General features: G+C 36.1%; 1 protein-coding gene and 1 long non-coding RNA gene across 7 annotated transcripts in view; one reads left to right on the top strand and one right to left on the bottom strand.

The window, feature by feature from the left end:
- The first annotated feature begins 2,686 nt into the window (after positions 1-2,686).
- LOC107837869 (uncharacterized) overlaps positions 2,687-21,148 on the top strand; it is a 76,222-nt gene continuing 57,760 nt past the window's right edge. For 2 of the 3 annotated variants that reach the window (XR_001663921.1, XR_001663922.1), the window contains exons 1-3: positions 2,687-2,758; positions 3,741-3,919; positions 12,383-12,532. This is a non-coding gene — a long non-coding RNA (uncharacterized LOC107837869). Of the gene's footprint in view, positions 2,759-3,740; positions 3,920-12,382; positions 12,728-21,148 lie in introns of those variants that run through there. The other variant, XR_001663920.1, reaches the window with a different exon arrangement.
- ralyl (RALY RNA binding protein like) overlaps positions 17,235-21,148 on the bottom strand; it is a 113,311-nt gene continuing 109,397 nt past the window's right edge. For all 4 annotated transcript variants that reach the window (XM_016678489.1, XM_007565970.2, XM_016678490.1 and 1 more), the window contains one exon: positions 17,235-19,793. The gene's annotated coding sequence lies outside the window, so the exon portion shown is untranslated. The remainder of the gene's footprint in view (positions 19,794-21,148) is intronic.

The raw sequence follows: 21,148 nt of genomic DNA, 5'->3' as shown, positions 1-21,148 counted from the left end.
CACTGTAAACAACAAGAAATGAAAACAAAAAAGTCTTATGAATAGCTTCTGTTTCTAGGCTAATATAAGCATGCTAGCTCATGTCTGTGTTGCTAACGCTAATGCTAATGAAAGTATGTTGTTGCTATCACTACTTGGTGTGGCACAGGACAAAAATGTTTGAGTAAATATGGTAAGCTGTTTATCATACAATACAGCTATCGTTGAAAGCAGTGAAATTAGAATATAGTAGGTGTTTTGTACATTTAATGGCACCATTTTCTTACAAATATTTCATTATAACATATGTAAAGTGGATGCTTTCAGCTTTTTGTGATAAACTAGGATAAGGCAAAAAAAAACTGCTCTGGCTTTGCTAAAATATGTTTCGAATATGAAATAGGTAAAGTAATGGTCCATAAAAGGTCAGAACGTAAGTCAGACGTATTTCCATCACGACTTATAAGAGAATGCTATTAGGTAATGCTAATAAAGCTGGAAAACCTCTTTGCAATGCCTTAAAAAGTAAATTCATTAATATTTATTTTCTTCTTCAAATGCATTAGTCTACTTAGTGGCTTTCAAGCTGCCCTTTAATGTCTTTAAAGACCATTTGCCAACTTGTTAGATAGCCAAGATTTAAATTGTGATTAAAAGTTTGCCTCCTAAACCCTTGGAGCAATGTCTGTCCTCAAGGTAACCTCAAATTAAAGCTTTATTTTATGAAAACTTACCTCAAAGGTACTTTGTTGCAAAATAGACGGCTTTCTTCACTCTGTTGTTGTAAATATTAAATATATTATCTTCTATCATTAGCAGAGTGAGATGATAACTCTAGTTTTGAAGGAGTGTTTCATTTATTTTAAGGTAGAAATTCATCTTTTAAAAAACATTTTTTTAGACATGTGATTTGACTAAACATGGAGGAAATAAAGAACCTTCATTAAGATTTAAATTTTGTTTAATTGATGCAATCACTTCTGCTCTTTGTAACACCTCCGGTTTGTTTGAAAAGTCTTGATTAGCAGGACGCCTTGCTGAGTTCATGAAAGTATGACAGAGGTTACTGTGATGGAAATGAGCTTTTTTTTAAGTTTTGGAAACCTAGAAAATGTGGTTTTCTGTTCATGTAAAAATGCATACAACACATTCTTTGCTTCGCTGCAAAGACACGTAGGAGTAAATTATTTTAATATTAAATTATTGTAATAAGTGGAAGCCTGCTTGAGTTTCATATCTGGAGCTTATTTATGGAAAATTTCCATTTTATTGATATGAAGTCATGAAAAAGCTTTTTGTTTTGTGAAACCTTTGCAGAGGAAAGCTGTCAAACCAGTTGTGCAATGGCAAGATGTGCAACAGTCCAATTAGTAAACCCCCCCGAGAGTATTAGGCAATACTAATAAAAAAACATATAAAAATAAAATCATGAGAATAAAGTCTTACAAAAATAAACACAGAATTTCAAGAATAAAGTTGAGAAAAAAGTCATAATATGTTGAGAATTAAGTTGTAACATTATTACTTTATTCTTGTATTATTTTGACTTTGTTTTTGCACAAAATTATTTTTTATGACTTTATTCTCGTAATTTCATTACTTTATTCCCAAAATTTTATGACTTTATTCTCGTAATTTCATTACTTTATTCCCATAATTTTATGACTTCTCGTTTATTTTTGTTTCTCAGTGTGGCCCTAATACTACCATCGTAATATTTCAGGTAAGCTGATGGCGTGATGTGATGAGTTTTGCTTTACTTGGATGACTGGTTTTCAATGTTTTTTGGCCACGGTAGAGGACAGAGGATCTCTCTTCTTCCTGTGATTTGTTGTTTTATTCTGCAGCTTGTGTGCAATGTTCATTACTCAGTTTGAAGTAGTGCAGAGATTCAGCAGTTGTTTTTTTTTGCTCCTGCATTGTGTCAAAGTGCCTCAAATCTTCTGTTAAATGCTATAAAACATGTATTGTTATCCTCCTCTCTGCTGCCTCTAATGCAGCTGAAACGTCACCCTGTTGTCTAAATGAGGATGACGCAACCTATAAACACTAAACAGAAGGTTGGGAATTTAAATCTCACTGATCAATGCATTCAGTTGCACAGATTTACCACTCTGTGTACAAGTGTCTGCCTCCATCTGGCAAACACCCTTTAAAGAAAGATAATTCCTGCTTTTTAAAAATGTATTGCATTGATGGATCAGTGTGAAAGCAGCCATGTAATCCTTTTCCTGCTATTGCCTAATGGTCATAGGTTGTGTGCAACATGGTGCAATTCTTTTCAAAATTTTGTATTGAAGAAAGATGACTTTGTGTAGGTGGCAAAAGCGCCTTGTGCTCTTCGTCTTTTCTATTCCACAAGGGGGAAAAAAAGAGAAAAGCATGAAAAGAAAGCCTCCCCCCTTGGTGTGCAGCTGAATTTTTTTCTCTACGGGAAAGATCAACCCATCAGCCAGTTTGACAGCTTTCATGTGTCACCTGTGGCAGCCAGCTACTGTCCAGAGATTAGTCCGTATAAACTGGAATAATATAGAATTTTCAAGGTTTGTAAAGGCTTTATTATTGCAATACCAACAAATGTATTGAAAAAGTATATATTTTGCCTTTAGCTGTTCATACTTGTCATTAAAACTTTAATTCAATGCGTAGTTTCACTTTCGTGAACTTTGTCTCGTAACTTCCAGTTGCTATGGAGTTGCTATGACAACAATAAACAAGCCACAGGCCTAGAACTAGCTCTCGCCTCGCTTTATTTATAAGTTTATCTAACTTATAAACGGTAAGTACATTACAACTATTACTAAATCACAATTTTTGCTACTTTACCTATCTCTGTGTAATACTAACCTAAATATTTACTGTAGTAGTTACTACCGAACTAACACAGTTAGCTTAGCTAATGTAGCTTTTGTCTGCTAGCTAAGACGGACGTGTAGCCTAGGTGTAAGATACTATATGTACTTACTCTGCCAGTCGCCAAAACCTTGTTATTCACACAAAGAGTCTTTTACAAGTCCATTTAAATATTGATTGTATGAGTCCATGGATTTGAGGCTGTGAAGCTCCTCCATGGTGTTTTAACTATGCTTAGCATTAGATCGGAGGCAGCTTGTCCACGTCGTCTGACATATTTTTCTTCTCCGTCTCATGGGTCAACTCTGCAACTCATGCGCTTGCCTACTAAGATGGTGTCAATCACTTCCTGTTCAGACTTGTGGAAATTATGTACTGAAAAAACCCTTCCCTCAAATTATTAAGTAAATTCATTGTATAATGAGGGATATATTTCAGGTGTTTGTTTCTGGTAATTTTAAAAGTGTAATATTTACCTTCTATAAACAATATCTTTATTACATCTTTATTGAAACAATTACCATGTTGTGACAGACAACAATCAGCTCTTTCCCCACACCACACCTACCATGAATGCAGGGTGTAGATTAAAACTTGCATGAAAAGTCAATTAAAAGTGTCACTATTTACCAAAAGACACTTCATGACAACTGTCATAAACATTTATGAAGACTCCTTCATGTTTATGACAGTGTCATGTTACCCAAGAATGTCGTTTTTTGACACCAAAAATGTTAATTTGACTGTGGATTGTTGCGTCTAAGTTTTGAATCACTTTGAGCTTTAGAAAAACAAAGCAACAGCCCGACAGCAGAAATCCGTCTTTTAGAAAGCCACGTTCTTAGTCGGTGACACCTTACAAAGGACGAGGGGAATGAACAGATGTACTTTGTTCATCCGTCTGACAGGTGTAGCAAGGCGCAGTCGCCTCTCTCTGTCTTCACTGACAAGCAAAACACGCTCTACTGTCCTCTCCACACATCTCTCCAGAGCCGCCTCCCCTCCGCTTCCTCCTGCACTCAGCTGCAGACTGGATCCTTTTACCTGCAGGTTGGGACCTCACCTGAGACTCCAGCATTGTGCCCAGGTTCCTATTGTTGAACACGTACACACAAACACACACACAACCCGGTTTGCTGTGTTTCTTCAAGTGTAAAGCCTATTTCATACCCAACCAAACAGCTTGCAGTGGCGTGACGCTCTGCTGGTTCGGTGCAGATGGAAAATAGAGCTGCAGAAGCTTGGGATTGTTTGTTTGGGCATTTGATTGTTATCAAGATCCAGTTTGCTGCGTGTAAATGACTTGGCGGAGGCCCTGCAGATTTAGATCTGCAAATGGTCACACTTCTCTGTAATTTGGAAATTTTTGACATCCCAATCAAATTGTAAATGAGGAATTTAGATCTAGTGACTTATTATGCGTCCTTGAACAGGTTAGGATATGAGCTATACAGAACATGTCTTTTACACTTTTCTTTTTTGCACAAAACTATTTCAAGCTGTTTTAGGGTCTCTTGTCACCTTTAAATCAAACTTTTTGGTACGGGGGCCAAAAATGTCAAATTGAAACTAGTCAGGAGCCACAAAAGTTTTTTTGTATTTTTCTTTCCAATGATAACTGCAAAAACTAATCTGTTTTTAAATTTTTAATAAACAAACTAAACACAGAACATTTTAATGAAATAAGCAAAGAAGTAAATTTGAAAGTTTTCCAAACCAAAAACAGTAAAAAATATCTTAAATTGTTAATCTTTTTTATGGATTTTAAAAAAATATCTTTTTAGCAGCAAGAACAGGATGTGGCTCATTTATTTTGCTTATTTATTTATTTATTGGCCAAAATTGCATTTTAGGACAAGACTCTGGATGTTTTAGGTCCCTGTTACTAATAACTTAAATTAAAAGCAAAAGTCTGCATGAATACTTTTTATTCCACCTTGAATTTTATATTTTAATATTTTAACTATATATTTTCTGAATTTTACCTCAACATCAGCTACATAAACTGGCAAACCAGATCTAGGCTTTCAGGAACTGTGATGAAGGACCAAATTATTCAGAGGGGTGGAAGTGGAAGTGGGTTTTCTGCATATAATCTCACTCTCCAAGTAAAAACCGAACCACAAATATACGAGGGTTCCAGATATTATTTATTTAAACATTTGAACCTTTTAAGTTTGACCAAAAACAGCAGAAATCTTCAAGAGGGGAAAATACAATTTTCACCTCACTGTCTATCGATTAACTTTCTTTGTAAAATGTAAGAACTGACAGGACACCCAGTCAATTCCACAGCTTCACCCAGCTTTGGTTTGCTGGTGAACACCAAGGGGAAGCGTCTCTGCTGAGCCTCCCAGCGTCTGCAGGAGCAACCTTCTGCCGCGGCTCAGATTCACCCACTCAGAGCAGGACGCATCGATGTGTGCACACATAAACAAACTGTGTTTTCAGCCCAAGTAATGAACTGTGCAAAAACCCATCTGTGTTCCATTTTCAGTTTATAACATCTGCATCAACATTAATGATCCCACAGACATATTGGTGTGCAGCATAGTCTGCTTTGTAGCATATATTTCCTTCACACTTTTCTTCTTGGTTATCAGAAATAAAAACAAAACAAAACTGGATTTGGGAAAATGCAGTAGCTTTATGAACAAGAGGACATTTAGAAACCATTTAAAAAACCAATGAACTCATTAGTTCTGAAGCCGTAAATGTGTTTTAAATAGCCACTATCATTAACAGGGAAAACTGCCCGAAGGGTTCATGTTCTAGGAATCACAGATAAAAATGCTTTTTATCCCATTTTTATTATTGGAAGCTGCATTGGGACATTTAAAATCAGAAGTAAATGCTTGCAGTTAAACTTTAATTATGATGGTGGAAATAAGACTAAGAATGTTCAACCTTAGTAACCTTAACTTTTGCAGAAACTCTTTGAAAAAGACTTAATGTTTTTTAATTTTCTTTCCAAAGAGTCTCACGTTCTTGTAATCTTTTAAGGTGGTTATGATCAAAGAAAGGTTTTCTGAAGGTCTCAAAGTTTTTCTTTACACTTTAGCTCTAACCTTGCATGATCTCGAACTCAATAGACTGAATGTAAATGAATTAAACTGAGATAATACTATTTCAATGTGAATAATAATAAATATATAAAAAAAAATCAAACGAACCCACTAAATAAAAAATAAAAAGGTAGATTTTAACTTCAAGAATAAGGACACGGCTTTTTCCTTGCACCAAATATGTGCAAACCAGAATTTGTCTAAATCTCAAACTGGAAGATTTTCCCATTCAATGAAGCTAAGAAGTAAAAATTTATTTTTATTAATGTAGACGTTATGGATGCTGGTCGAGTTTTTATGGAGATGTGAACAAAAAAACTGAACAAAGAAGGAAAGTTACATTTGACTGACAGGAAAGTTTTTTTTTAATTGTTAAAACAAAAATGAATACAAGGTTTAATTTAATTCTAATGCATAAAATGTTATTCATACCAAAGGGAAGTTAAATATCACTCATATACAAGTTTTTAATGAAAGGATTTCCTGTAGCAATCAGTGTTGCAGCAAATCTAGAGAAGCTTCTGATCGGAGACAAGAGTATGGTCAGGATTCTCAGCAATATTCTTAATTTTATGACAAATTCCTGTTTGCACAATTATTTGATTATTTTCCAGTGCCAAAAACAAAATCACTGATCAGTCTTCAATAATAATTGATAAAGGAGCAATTTCAGAAACTAGGTACTAACTGTTAGCAGCAAAGAATCTTCCTCCAAATAAAAAATAATAGCCAGTCTGTGGGAGTCTGATCACAATAAGCTATTAAAGTTGTAAACTGAGTTAATATCTTGTCTCTCAGTTTGCCTGCTGCAGCTTTAAAGCAGCATTGTGTTGTTTTGTGAAACGCTAACTCTCCCAGAGTTATTTTGCTTCGGCACCTCAGGGCCACCATGCCTCACAGGCGGATGTTTTGCAGGTAATGGGGAAAAAGGCTTCACAGAGTTTCAGAATGAGTGTGAAGGCGTAGAAATTAATCAAGGCAATACAGCAGGAGCCACTGCGCTGAGGACATGAGGAGACTCTAAAGAAAAAGTACTTGTCTGGCTGGTAATAACCAGGAATTTATGGTATTTAATGAAAAAAATATATGAGGGCGTTCATAACTCCTAACACAGTCGTGGGAGAATTAAGTGAAACCTGTGATTTAATAATGTACAGCAACGTTTAGCTGCAATAACCTGAAGAAATGATTTTCTGTATAACTTTATCACTCTCTCATACCACTGTGGAGGAATCGGCCTTTGAGGTTTGCAGACATTTTTGTTTTCTCTGCAGCTCTCTTACAACAGCAGCTCAGTTTGGACTTTGACAGTTTAATCGCAAACTGTTAATTCTGGTGTTTTCCGGCCTCGTTGCTGTGGATTTGCAGCTTTGTTTGGTATCAGTTGAGCCGTTTGGGCCAAGATCGGTCTGTCGGACAGATGGCCTCACACTGGACTCTGGAATACTTTGGTATACAGAGGAGGGAGATTATGTTAACTCAGTGACTCCTAGGAACACAGGTCTACGGTTGTGAAGTTACACAGTGGAAAATTAACAGCAAATATCTGGATTGTTGTGGGTGTTAACTTTTCAAAGTCATAATATTGCATAATACATCTCCTCAAACTGAGATGATCACATTATAGATGTATTTGTGTCAGCTGCTTTTTTTAAATTAGCTTTTCCATCTATGCTCTGCAGAGTTGGAAGATGGAAATAAACATCCATTTTAATGCTGGAAGAAGTTTGATCTGCATGTTATAATTAGAAAGCTAATTAGAGAATTTAACCAGGTGTGTTTGCATCTACGCTGGTTTAATTGTGTCGCATTTACAAATTAAGTTGTTCTACCAAAACAGAAGAAGCAGATCGACTCAGACAGCTTCACACGGATAGCTGAATTACATCCAGACTATTTTCCCAGGCCTTCCTCTGGCGCTGGAGGCCATCTTCAGGATTCCTCCTTCCTCTCTGGATTCTCCTTCGATCCCCCGTCACAAAGCCCCCACATCGCCCTGAGCATCTGTTTTGGAGAATCAAATTATGCATGGAGATATAATTCAAAAACCAGTGTCCCCCCCTCAGCATAACTCATGATTTATTGATGCTTTAGAGCCGACATTAATATTCACACTATGAATAAAACTAATCTAACACGGTTTATGATTGGTAGCCATTCTGATGTCTTCATTATCTGCCCAGCAGTTTGCAGGGAGGTTAATCTGACGCTCAGACATGTGGTGTTTGTACAGTATGGGCTCCTCTTGTTATGCCTAACCTTTTAAAAGGTTGCAGCGTTTCATCTGACATTTTAGAAACGGCTCATTTGCTTTTGCCGGCACGCCATAAGAGAAAGAAGACATTTGGGTTTTAGCTTAAAACCTGCAGGGAAATGATTTTTGCACTGGTTGAAAATAGATTTTATTGCCTGATCTAGTAGTTATTGTAGAAACAATTTTAGATTTGGAGCAGTTCTGATTTTTATTCATAATGTTTTCAGTTGAAGCGTTGCATGTCTGGTTTTTGATGCTGTGCAACTGGAAGAGTTTTTACTTTTACTCTTTTACTTTTCGGACTGTTGCGATGATGCGTAACCTTGGAAACAAGGTGTTGCTTTCACAACTGAGACTAGCTGATATGCAGAGAAGCAGGAGTTGCAACATTTCACTTTAGTTTTTGACAAATAGGTGTTTTCAATTGAATTTAAATTAAAATGTATATATTTTTAACTTTGCCTGAACTTTTCTTTAAACCCAATCTTCAGTCTATATTATCAGGATTTCATCTGATACACCAGCAAAACCAGTAGATAACTAAAATGCCTGTACTTACTTACAGTTGTAATTGCAGCAAAAAATAGTTCTATAAAGTATATTTGAAGTATATTTTGTTTTTATTTCTAAAAAATCTTTCAAAGCCGTTTCTTTTTCTTTCATTTCACAAATATATGCAATTTTGCATCAGCCTATTACATACAATCTCAATAAAACCCATTTATGTTTGTGGTTTTAATATGCAGAAATATGAAAAGATTCATTTGCACTGCAGAAATGCAAAATCTTACCAATAATTTTGTTTTGTTTCAAGTGCAAACATCTCAGCAAACTTGAAATAAGACAAAACTAACTCAGAAGTGACTTATCATTGATTAATAGAAGCTTGTTGTAAGTCAATAATTCCTTAATAATGATGAAAAAGTACGATTTCCACTGCCTGGTTATTTAACTTAAAACCAGACATTTTCCCCATGTTGTAATTTAAAGTAATCTACCAGTACAACTAGTACTTTTTTATTATTAATATTCAATAATTATTTACTTAAAACAAGGTCCCATATCTTGATGAAAAGTTACCTGTAACTTTCTAGAAGTAGAAACTGGACAAAAATATGTAATATGATTTTGTGCTTTTGCAGTGTAATGTGAATACTGTGAAAAACTGGAAAAAAGGACCATACATTTCCTCAACCAAATTCTTTCTGTGATAAGACTTTGTGAGTCATGTTGCAGTTAAAACAGAGAAAACACATAAAATAATGATAGGAGTGACATTGCTGACGAGTATCATGAGAGAAAATGCATTTTAATTATAGATCAGAGATGTGAAGTGGGAGTAAAAGCAGCTTCGGCTGCAGTTTCACATTAATTATCGACAAACTTAGAAAGCCTCAAACACTTTAGAAAACTTCCATCAGTGAGTTCAAGCAAAGAAAGGTTCACAGAAGAATACAATTCCCATTCTTTTACAAAACAAACATGTGAAAAATTAGATTCATTAAGTTAAATTTGAGCAGAAAGGCGTAAGTGCTCTGAAGTTCAGAGGCACATTTTAGGAAATCAATTCCTTTCATTCCAACCAGTAAAAGCCACAGATGAGAACTCCTTTGGAGAGAAAAAGCAATCAGAGAAACCGTTCATCTCTCGCTGGGTTGCATTAGGGAGGTTTTCCTTTTCTTTTTCCTGTTACCTGAAGTCTTCTCCTTCTCTGCTCTGCCAGAGCGCATCAAGACCTTCAACACAAGGGAACGGAGCAACAGTACCGGTCTGAATCCGATTCCTCTTCCACCTTGTTGCTAAAAAATTTACCAAAATGTGTGGAGACCTGCGCTACACTGCAAAAACACAGGATCTTAAGTTTTTTGGTGAAGTTTGTAGTGCAAATACTTGAAATAAGACAAAACTAACTTAGATGTAACCTTTCGGCAAGATGGAGGAGCTTTATTTAAGTAAATAATCCCTTAATATTGATGAAAAATGACTGGTTTCATTGGCAGATTATCTTACTTATAACATGGGAAAAATGTGTTGCTATAAGTGAAATAATCTGCTAGAACTTTTCCATCAATATTAAGCAATTATTAACTAAAAAAAGCTTTTTAACAGGTTGAACTCAGTTTCATTTTGGGCCAAATCAAAAATCTGAATGTTCTTAAAGGGCTGGTTGTTCCAGAATGTACTGATAAAATGAGTTAAACTGGTAAAAATATCAATAAGTAGTGGTTTGTTTCAGAATTCAATAAGTTTCTTAAAATTAAGTAATACTGAGGATTGTTTTTGTTTTTTCTTTTGTAATCAAAATCACAGATTTTGTGGCGCTAATTTAGAAATATTTGTAAGGAATTTTTATGATATGTGTATTAATGTCTGATATTAAATGTGACATTTTATTAATTGCTTATCGCTCATGGACTATAACTTGACATTGGCTGAGGCAGAGCTCACTTAAACTCCATGGTTATGGCCAATTTTGAGAAAAATTAGCAGTAAAAAATAGAAGAAAATGTGGGAATCTGTAGATTTTGTGTGAACGTTGAGTGAGTTTTACAGATTTGTTAAAAAACTGGAAGGACCTATTCATGCAATGTGGAGTGTAGAGGACCACATAAAAAGCTAAGGCGGGCCACATTTGGCCCCGGGCCCTTGAGTTTGGCACTATGCCTTGCTGAAAAGTTAGTTTTGTGTTACTAAGACATTTACAGTAGAAACTGGACAAAACTACTTGGTAAGATTGTGTGTTTTTGCAGTACACCGATAATATGCACACTGTCAGGTGGGCGGAAACACACACATGCACACGCACACGCACACACACACACACACACACACACACACACACACACACACCTCCCGTAACCTTGGTCCGCCGCAGCATGCCTGGAATCAATCAGCATTGAGATATGGCCGCCGTCATGGCTGTGGCCAATTTTGGCATGCAAGGTTCCCCTTAATAGACAAAGAGATGAAGATCAATAGTCAATTTGGCCTTGGAATGAGGCTCCCAGGGATCAGGCAAAATTCATCTCTCAAAACTCTATTTTCTTCTTTTTTTTTATCCTGGAGAAGTCGTAAAAAAACAATGATGAATATTCAAAAACTGTACAGTAAAAAGGAGAACTGACATTGGTGCCTAAAACATTTGGAAACATTAAAGAAAATCTTTTCTTCTTGACCTTCTGACTTTTGTTTTTAGTTTTAGTTTTTATGAGGGAACGTATTTTGAAATGCCTTGTTGTAAATTATTGTTCAAAAAAACTATATACATATTTTTCAAAACTGGTGTGTTTTCATTAAGAGAATTCATTTGAGTAATTTCAATTTCCTTAACTTTACAGCTAATGAAAACACAGGTAATGTGAAATATATTTCTGACAATTAGTCCTGTCACTATATAAAATTTTGCTGGATGATAAATTGTTCCAGAAGTTATTGTGATAAGTGATAATATTGTTGTTTTTAAGTAATACTATAAATTGTAATAAACATTTAACACTGGAACTGGAAGATATTCTAAATACTAAAAATAAATAAATAAATAAAACAGAAACAACATAAAAAAATGAGCCATGAAGTCTTTGTTAAAATTATTCTTCCTAAAAGAGACTAACGCATGAAACTGTAGACCAATTTGGGTAGAAAGAGAGAAAGAAAAAAGAAAAACAATAAATCATCCAATAAAACAGAAACACGTAGTTGCTTGGATTTTAATAGGTGCATTTTGCATCAACTGAAAACAAAGATGTTAACAAATAAACTGGACAGTATGCTGCACGTTTAGTGGTATTTTCACAGTTGCAGTCTCGACTGGTCTTGAAATAAAATGCCGAGTCCTCAGAGCCCGAGACCGAGACAAGACCGAGACCAAATGCGGTCGAGTCCGAGACGAGACCGAGACCATCAGAAAATGGTCTTTAGACCGGTCTCGAGACCAAGACCAACTTCGAGTACCACAACACTGCTGCATGGTACAAAATGTGGGACAAAGTAGAGGCAAAAAATATGGTAGATTTAAATAAGCTTGATCATCTTTAAACTGGTTTCCTCTGGAAGTATTTCAAGAGAGAATAAAACTCATTAGTGATATTATTTCCCACCTGATTCAGAATCGGTCTACATTCACCGTTCTGAGTAGGTGAAGCTGCTTATGCTGGGTTATTACAGATAGTTGTTGGAGGTATTCTTGACATGACTGTAACTCTGTCCCTGATCCCCGTCGACCTCTCCACAGAACAAAGGAAGTGATTCAATAACGACGCGACACCTCGAGGCATGCAGGCAAACCAAGCAGCTTCAGAAGAGATCAGTCATTGTGCCTCCTCTCCTTTATCTCCTGTCTGCCTTCCTCACTCTTCAGCCCTCTCTGTCGCTCTTCAGACAGGTATTCCTCCAGACAGCAGCAGAAAACACAGATAAATGATTCTCGTCTCCCCGAAGGTCCTCATGCTTTCAGTGTGACGGAGAACGTTCCTTTTGAATTAAACAGTTTCATTGATCCAGAGCAATTAGTGCAACACTGAGGGGATAAGTCGGCCCTCATAGCTGTATATTAAAGATCACTCCCTTTATAGCTGCAGAGAGATGTGTTTTATTCAGATGGTTGACATTTTTTTAGACTTATACATTAACTTAGCTAATTTCTCTGTAAAGCATTTTGGGTTTTAAACGTGCCACAGAAGTCAATCATGTTTATTTTTATAGAGCATTTCAGCAACAAGGCAGATCAAAGTGCTCATAAACACAGCATTTTGTCAACTACCATCATTAAAATCATCAAATATGTTGGCCAATATTCCAGTTATTATGAATAAAAACCAAATCTAAACTGGTGGATTTTTAGTCTTGATTTACAGCAGGAGTGTCAAACTCTTTCATTTTGGGCCGTATAAAAAAATCTAAATGTTCTTAAAGGGCCGGTTGAGCCAGAATGTATTGATAAAACCCATTAAGCTGTTAAAATATCAATTAATAGCTTTTTGTTTCAGCATTCAATAAGTGCTTCTTAAAATTAAGTAATATTTAACATATTTTCAGACTGATCAATCCATCCAGGATTGTTTTTGTGTTTTCAAAATCAAAGAGTTTGTGGCACTAATTTAAAAATATTACTAAAGAATCTTTAACATATTTGCATTAATGTGCGACATGAAATGTGACTTTATTTGCCTTATCAGTCCTGCACTATAACTCAAGAGAGGTTGAGGCAGCAGCCACTTAAAGGCAGCAGTTTTATGAAAGTTTGTTCCAGATTTGTGGTGCACAGAAGCTGAATGCTGGTTTTCCATGTTTGGTTCTGGCTCTGGGGATGCAGAGCAGACCAGAACCAGAAGGCAACAACAGATCTTTAATGTATCGTGGTGCTAAGCCATTCAGTGATTTATAACCTAACAACAGTATTTTAAAGTCTATCCTCTGAGCTACAGGGAGCCACTGAAGGACTTTAGAACTGGGTGATGTGCTCTAACTTCCTGGTTTTATTCAGAACGCCAGCAGCAGCGTTCTGGATCAGCTGCAGCCGGAGGTTTGATTATTTAGGCAGACATGTGAAGACATAGTTGCAGTAATCAATGTGACTAAAGATAAACTCTTGGATGAGTTTCTACAGATCTTGTAAGGTCATTAGTCTTTTAATCCTGGAAATGTTCATCAGGTGATGGAAGGCCGACTTTGTTACCATCTTTAAGTGCCTCTGAACGTAAATAATCATCTAAAGCTGCAAAAATTATAGATCGCAGTAAAACAATGTTTACCTTTGTTTAGATTTTTTTCTTTTTCATTTGGCATAATTTGTCATATTTTATTTATTACATCAAAAACCTGATGGAAACAATGATAAGAAGCCACTAAACTTTGCATGGTGGTCAGTTTCTGTTGTTAAGATCAAGAAGTTCCACCTTTCTGAGTCCTGCTGTCTGAAAAAAACCTCCAAATCCCAACGTCGTCCATCAAACGACGGTCTTCTCATGACTTGCATTTAGCAGAATTAACCATTACAATTCAGCCTGCTCTCCACTCCACCTTTGACATTCATCACTGTGTCGCGTTTTCAATTTCGAACCACATCATGATTGATTCCATCTGTAAAAGCCGGATGACTTTTCCATCCCAGGCCAGGGGAACTGATTGATCGCCTTTTGCGACTGAATCAATGCGATATCATCTGGCAATAAAACAATTTGGGAAGATGTAGTGTGGCATTTAGATGCTTTCATGTCTGGTCATATTCAGGGGAAGAAAAATTGAAACTATTATTAAGCTTTTGAGCCATTAAAAAATATCTGAAATGACAAGCTGGGTTTCTGAGAGAGAGTTCATGCTGGGTTATGTTAGTGTGTTGCTCCTCCAGTTGAACCTGGTGACTTTGCAACGTGTGTATCCGTCACTGTTATCAATTTCATTAAAGCTTCTGCACAAATAAAAAAAACAATCTCACCTGGAAATACGAGTAAATTAATTTGTTTGTTAAATGAAACCTTGAAAGTATGCGCATCATGCAACCCTCCCCAAGCTAATATCATATAAATGTTAATTACATTATGTGCGGTGAGCTGGAGAAACAAATGTTTACAATACAGCAAATGCTCTCCAACCAGCATGGAAAAGGTCGCAGGGTGTTTCCCCGACATACAATTTCTTAGCTCGAACAGAAAAAAAAACATATTTACAGACGATGATCTACCGCATAAATCTTTATTAAACATCTTGCTGAGCGTTGCTCTAAATTATGTTGACTTTCCATCACTGTATTCCATTCAATTTGAAAATGCAAATGCTTTTGCAGTCTCACAGCTTGAGAGTGAACCGATCGCATAACGTGGTTCCCAAATGGAAATTAGATTTAGTGAAGTGAGTTAAACTCCTATAAACATGTAGATGTTACCATAGAGTCATTTTCTTTATGCACGTCCAAGTCGATATCATCAGGGACGGCAAAAATTACTTCTGTAATGGTACACCGCCGAAATCCAAACATAACTCATGTTATGCTACGATGATTTTCCATTTATGCTGCGTTCCAGTTGTACTGGGAAATTCAGAATTCCCAGTCAAACAAAATCAACCACAACACCCTCTGAAGTCAGATTTCCTGCTGGGAGACTGGGAGCAACTCCGACTACCCCCCAGTTAGGACTTTGTGTTTCAGCAGTGGAAACATGTTTATTTTCTAGTCACACATGTAAGAGTGTGTCTACATGTTCACTGCACAAACACAAACTCTATTTTTGGTCTAGTTTCTACTGCAAATACCTTAATACACTTGAAATAATACAAAAATAATCAATTTCAGGAAGATAAAGGAGTTTGTTTTCAGGAAAAGTGTCATTAATATAGATAAAGAACTAGATATGCTGAGATTATTTCACTCGTATTCAAGCGATAAGTTATTAAACTTTAAGCATTAAAAAAAATCCTCCTCCGACCTTTTCTAACTTGGTCACATCTGGTTGTTCGTCACGACTTGTGTGATGCGACAAAAAAAAAAATAGCAGTTTTTCCAAATATATTAATTTTGATTAGGAATGCACCGATTTATAAATGCAGATTTCCTTAATTATAAGAGATCGGTGATCGGCCGATTTTTACATGTGAAGCCGATCTTATCCACCGATCTGATCTATTTTGGTAAAGATCTAAAAATCCTCTTCTGCTCCGCCAGGAGAGACGTTTGGCTGACAGACCGCCCCACACATTTACAGAGAACAGTCACACCTCTGATGCCAGTTCAGCAACTTTCTTGCTATTTTGAGCAATGTTTTAGACAAAATAAATGATATGGGCCAAAACTGGAGTCGGCAGGTCAGGCTTTTGAATCAGTGATCGGCCAGAAAACTGCGATCAGTGCACCTCTAGTTTTGGTACAGCCGAAAAACCGCCTCATCGTAGTGCAACATTTTAAATAAAATTTTTTTATTTTTTTCAAAATTGATGCGTTTCCATTAGTCAGATTTATTCTTGTAATTCTAATTTGTACAATTATATAATCAGTGGAAACACAAATACTATTAAAAATTCCTAAACAGGTGAAAAAAAAGACTCAACTTTACTGTAAATACAAGTAGATATTTGGTTTAGCCATAAAATTTACTGTTGTGTGACAAAAAAAAGCAAAACTACACAAACTTAAGAATTTTGAATAACAAAAGGACATTTTTGTTCAGTATTGAAGAGGTAGATTGATTTCTTTGGACTGCAGCTCCACATTAATCAATAACAGCAGAACAAACCTATAAATTCTGTTTCATTTTCACTAAATAGTCGCTAATAAAGTGTCTTACTTTTTTAACCTCAGAGTTTCCAGTCTTAACAGATGAATAAACTGCAGCGCTTTAATAAGAAGTGAAAAGTTTCTCGTGTAGGTTAAAAGGGAACATCTGTGCCCAGTCATGCTAAGCGCCGGCGCTGTGGATTTTATTCAGCTGGCTAATTACTTATGGCACTGAAGTTGGCCCTTGTTAACCTTTAACCATTACCTTTTACTCAGGATAATTGGAGTGCTTTAAATCAGCCATCTGTTGCTGCCAGTTCACCTTTGCAGAGTCTAAGTGACATATTAAAATCATTCAAGGGCATCAAGCAAGGCCGCTAATCAGAACGCAGAAAAAATATAAAGTCCTTTACCATCCAGCTGGAAACACATTTATGAGACGGACTTCTGCAAGTTTGTTCATCTCACTTTTTTTAATTTCATGTTGGAAAACTAAACTTTTTAAAGGGGAGGTTTAAGCATAAAAATACTTAATTATTTAAGTAGCAATTTCAGTAAAAGTCCCCTTGAAATTGGTGATTTTACTTGGTTTGGTTATGGCAACAGTAAACAAACAACATCCTGCAGATGCTTTAAAATCTTCAAAAACCAACATTTATATTCAGCCATTAAAATTACATTAGGAAGCAAATGGATTTGGTTTTTCATGTAGCATATTTTAAAGACTTAACTTTGCATTTTCAGCCAGAAGCCATAAACTTAAACTCATTTTATTAATTTTTTAAATTCTGTTTACAGTGTGATGGTTGTTTGTTGCATATTTTCAGGGTTTTATTATTATAAAATGAAAAAAATCAATGAAACCGGACAGATTTAAATACAGGACACGATAGTTTTATTCACCAATAAGAACACAAAGTTATCTACAAGGACAACGACTCCAGCAGCCTCACAACAGTTAGAGTAATAATGAAAACTGAAAATACAAAGTTACAGTAAACATGCCGTTTGATAAAAATATCTTTACAAAAAAATGTACATTTCTATACAACAGTTGTCACTTACACGTCTCTACAAGTCCCACAATACTGGAGCGAGCCAGTTTTCAACAAACTGTCAGCACAGCGTCACTTTGCTACTAGTCGTTATCGGCTGAAATAAACATGGAAGGGATTAATTACAGCGAACGAGCCAGAAACGCTCCAAAGTGACCCAGATAAACGATGACAGATGAAAGAAAGGAGTGTTTCCTTTTTTTATTTTTTTACTTTTCTTTGTGAGTGTGATTATTTTTATTTGCAAAAGATGTGACGCATCACCGTACTGCTTAATAATAAAACAAAACAGAGAAAACATGAGCCAGATCTCTCTCAGTAAATGTGTCCTGGATACAAAAATAGTGCTAAATATTACACTTTATCATTATTAAACAGACACCGACTTTGAATGAGCTGAAGGCAGTTTCTGATTTTTTAAGCGGTTTTTTGGCAGCACCTGATGGGTTTGTTTATGAAAGTGAGAGAAGTGAGCTTTTCTTCACATTCTGCTTTAAAGTTTAAACATCTGCTTCTCTTATTTTCAGTGTTGTAAAAAAAAATCAATTTTAATCTCATTTTAAGAAGAGAAATTTGTATTTTACTTAAGAATGCAACATAATTTAACCTGTATTTCTGTTAGTTTTGATAATTTTGTCTTATAGCTAATGAAAAATCTTGAAATTTAATTTGTTTACAGCAAATTAAATTTGCTGTAAACAAATTTAATTGTTTACAGCAATTAAATTGCTGTAAACAGCCCAAACTGTAAACTAGTTTGGGCTGGTATCGCAGGATACGCAGGATACCAGCCCAAACTCGAGGGCTGGTATCCTGCGAGATTCGGCTCTTTCTCTGGTTCAACACCTGAATCAGATGATGCTTTAGTAGCAGATCCTCTGCAGAACTTCGACATTTGAATCGGCTTTGTTGGAGTGAAAATACATCTAAAACTGGCAAAACATCGGCGCTTAAAACCTGAAGTTGGACACCCAAAGTAAGACAGGCAGGCCACAAAATGTAGTTTCTAAAGAAGCTGGGAAGTTTAGCAAAAGGAAAAAAATGTGGCAGAAGTGACAGGGAAAAAAGCATCTTTGAGGATTTTGAAGCAAGTTCTGCAGTCAAAGAGAGATCATTTTATTTTTCTGGTAAAACTGACTTTGATTTTATTAGTTCTCTGGAGCCACATTTGCATTTGGTCCAGCTCAGCTAAATTTATTTAGAGCTGCATGACTCAAACAAAATGGCGTTTTTAATCGTATCTGCACTAACACAGCTGAATCAAACGACAGAAAGTGGTTATAATTCATCTTACTTAAGGTTCGTTATATTAAAATGGGCTGAAGATATTTAAATGTTTTAGAACCAAGTTTTATTGTGCTGATCTGTCAAGTTAAATCCCAATAAAATACGCTAGACTTACAATGGAGTATTGGGGCATTACTAAGAAAAATATAAATAAATATGAGAGTAAAGTCATACATTTATGGGAATAAACTCACATGAGAATAAAGTCGTAATATTACTATTCTCGTAACACTACGACTTTAATCTTGTTTATTTCCATAATTTTATGACTTTTATTTTCCTAACATACATTTTTTTATTTTCTTAGTTTGGCCCTTATTCTCTGTTGTAGAAACTTAATAAAAAACAAACCCTCGATCATTTTGAAAGCTCCTGCTTCGCTCTCTCGCCTGGATGAGATGCTGTGAATCAGTGCAGAATGACGGCGATGGAGCAGGAGAACAGCAGCAGTGCATGTTGGGATGCACGGGGCCGAGCGGGGCCCTGCTTCCCCATCAGGAGGTCCCTGCCAGGGTTGGCTCGCTCCGCCACAGGAAGCCCTCGCTGCTTCTGAAACTTGGCAGGAGTGGAGATGCGCGGTGGAACAGCCCCACAGGGACGCTTGTGTGATAAATGGATAAAGCTGGACGGCGTTTTGCTCACAGCTATTGGCTTATGCATGAGTCCAAATCCAAAAGCAGACGGCGGCGGCGTCTCATTTATTTTCTGAGCGCCACTCTGCGACCGGAGATTGTCCTTACCTTCACTTATTCATTTGATGTTTGAGAAATAAAAACGCCTAAAGAAAGGAGTAGTAAGATTACAGCGCAAGCACATTTCATAAAAGCATCAACACATATTTATAAATCTTCCTGTTTCCTTTCGTGCTTTTGTGTGATAAGCTGCTTTTTGAAGTAAACTCCAGGACAAAAACGTTAAAACAGGTCTTGGGTAAATTTTACTTTAACAGTTTGTGCTGCAAACACGACTTGGCATCTCCAAAACACAATTTACAGTCCCCGAATCCTCATGTTTCACAAACTCCTTTTTATTCTGCCTCTCAAAGGTGATGATGAAATCTAAAACCTACAACCAGGAGAGCTTGCTTCTTCGCCCTGCAGAGGGAAAGAAGAAACATGGTGACCATTTCTCCTGCAAACCTACATGCTCACTGTTTGTTTACGCGGCGTAAATCTGAGGCGGATTAGGGAGAAATGTTAAAGCTTCCCGGTTAAAAATAGACTTAAAAATACAGAAACAGCTTCCCTGGCCTGCAAGTGAAACCATCCATGCATTCTGCCCAAACTCAAGAGGGATTTTTCAGTTTTTAAATACATGTCATGCAAAGAGGCTTTCTGAAGTGAACTCTGACAAAAAAATGGAAAGTCCAAGTGTTATGTGATTTCTTTAGAGCTGGATAAAAGTGGGTCAAGCAGCTGCCAGAAGCAGCTCTGGGGTGAATATAATTTTACTGCAAACAGAAGAAAAGATCCACCTTTTGTTTTTAAACATTTTGCCTTAAAGTTGTGCCAGTATGTATTGATAAAACCCATTAAAAAGTTGTTAAAATGTTAACTAGCTTCGATACATACGCTGCAGGGTTTCACAATTATTTTTGTGGTTTTTATAAAAATCTAAATCGCTGATTTCGTGGAGCCACTAGAAATATCTGCGAGGAAGTTTGAGATATTTGCTCTTCTGTAAGACAGTAAATGTGACTTTTTGTTACTCGCCGTATCGATTACAACTTGACTTCAAGTTAGACAGGAATGAGTAAAATTAAATAAATGGTGAGAAACCAAATGTTTCTCACCATTTTGGGGAAAAATTTTACGCCTTAGTGTGAAAAACGGAACTAATGCAATTTTTTGCAGACCCAATTGCACTAAAATTGAATCTGTAAATTTCCACGGTTGCAAAATTGTGAAAAACTGGATGAAATGATTGACGTAATTTGGTGTCTTGAGTTTGACACACGTGAGCATTAGACACAAAGCTTTTTCTATTTTTGGGGGAGGAATGTTTAAAAGTAATTTTGTTCTCCATTACAAACAAATACTTTGAGTTTTGTGAACGCTACTTGGAATTAACTGGAACAATGAATATATTGATAAATATGTGGAAAAGTACCTCATTCTTATTGTTATGTATAGGAGAGGATGTGTGATGCTGTGGGTCTAAATCTGCCCAACTCTAAGTAGAAAACTAAAACTGTTTTTTCTAATAGGATACCAATAAATAACACAAAACGGTTTACCAGACTTAAAATTAAATATAAAAATGCTGCCCAATTGGTAAAAAAGCAAAATTTACTCATTTTAAAGATTATATACTCTCACCGTACTAAAATATTTAATAATTTTAAGGGTTTTGACACATCTGTGCGCATAATAGTAGTCAAACTACAATACGCACAGTATGACAGTCTTCTGTTTGAAAAGGAGAATTGGAGAAAATTACGCATAAACTC

Source organism: Poecilia formosa, unplaced genomic scaffold (genome assembly GCF_000485575.1).
Source record: "Poecilia formosa unplaced genomic scaffold, Poecilia_formosa-5.1.2 Scaffold184, whole genome shotgun sequence".
Taxonomy (NCBI): domain Eukaryota; kingdom Metazoa; phylum Chordata; class Actinopteri; order Cyprinodontiformes; family Poeciliidae; genus Poecilia; species Poecilia formosa.
The sequence above is the reverse complement of the archived record's forward strand: the minus strand, read 5'-3'. Positions and strand labels throughout refer to the sequence as shown.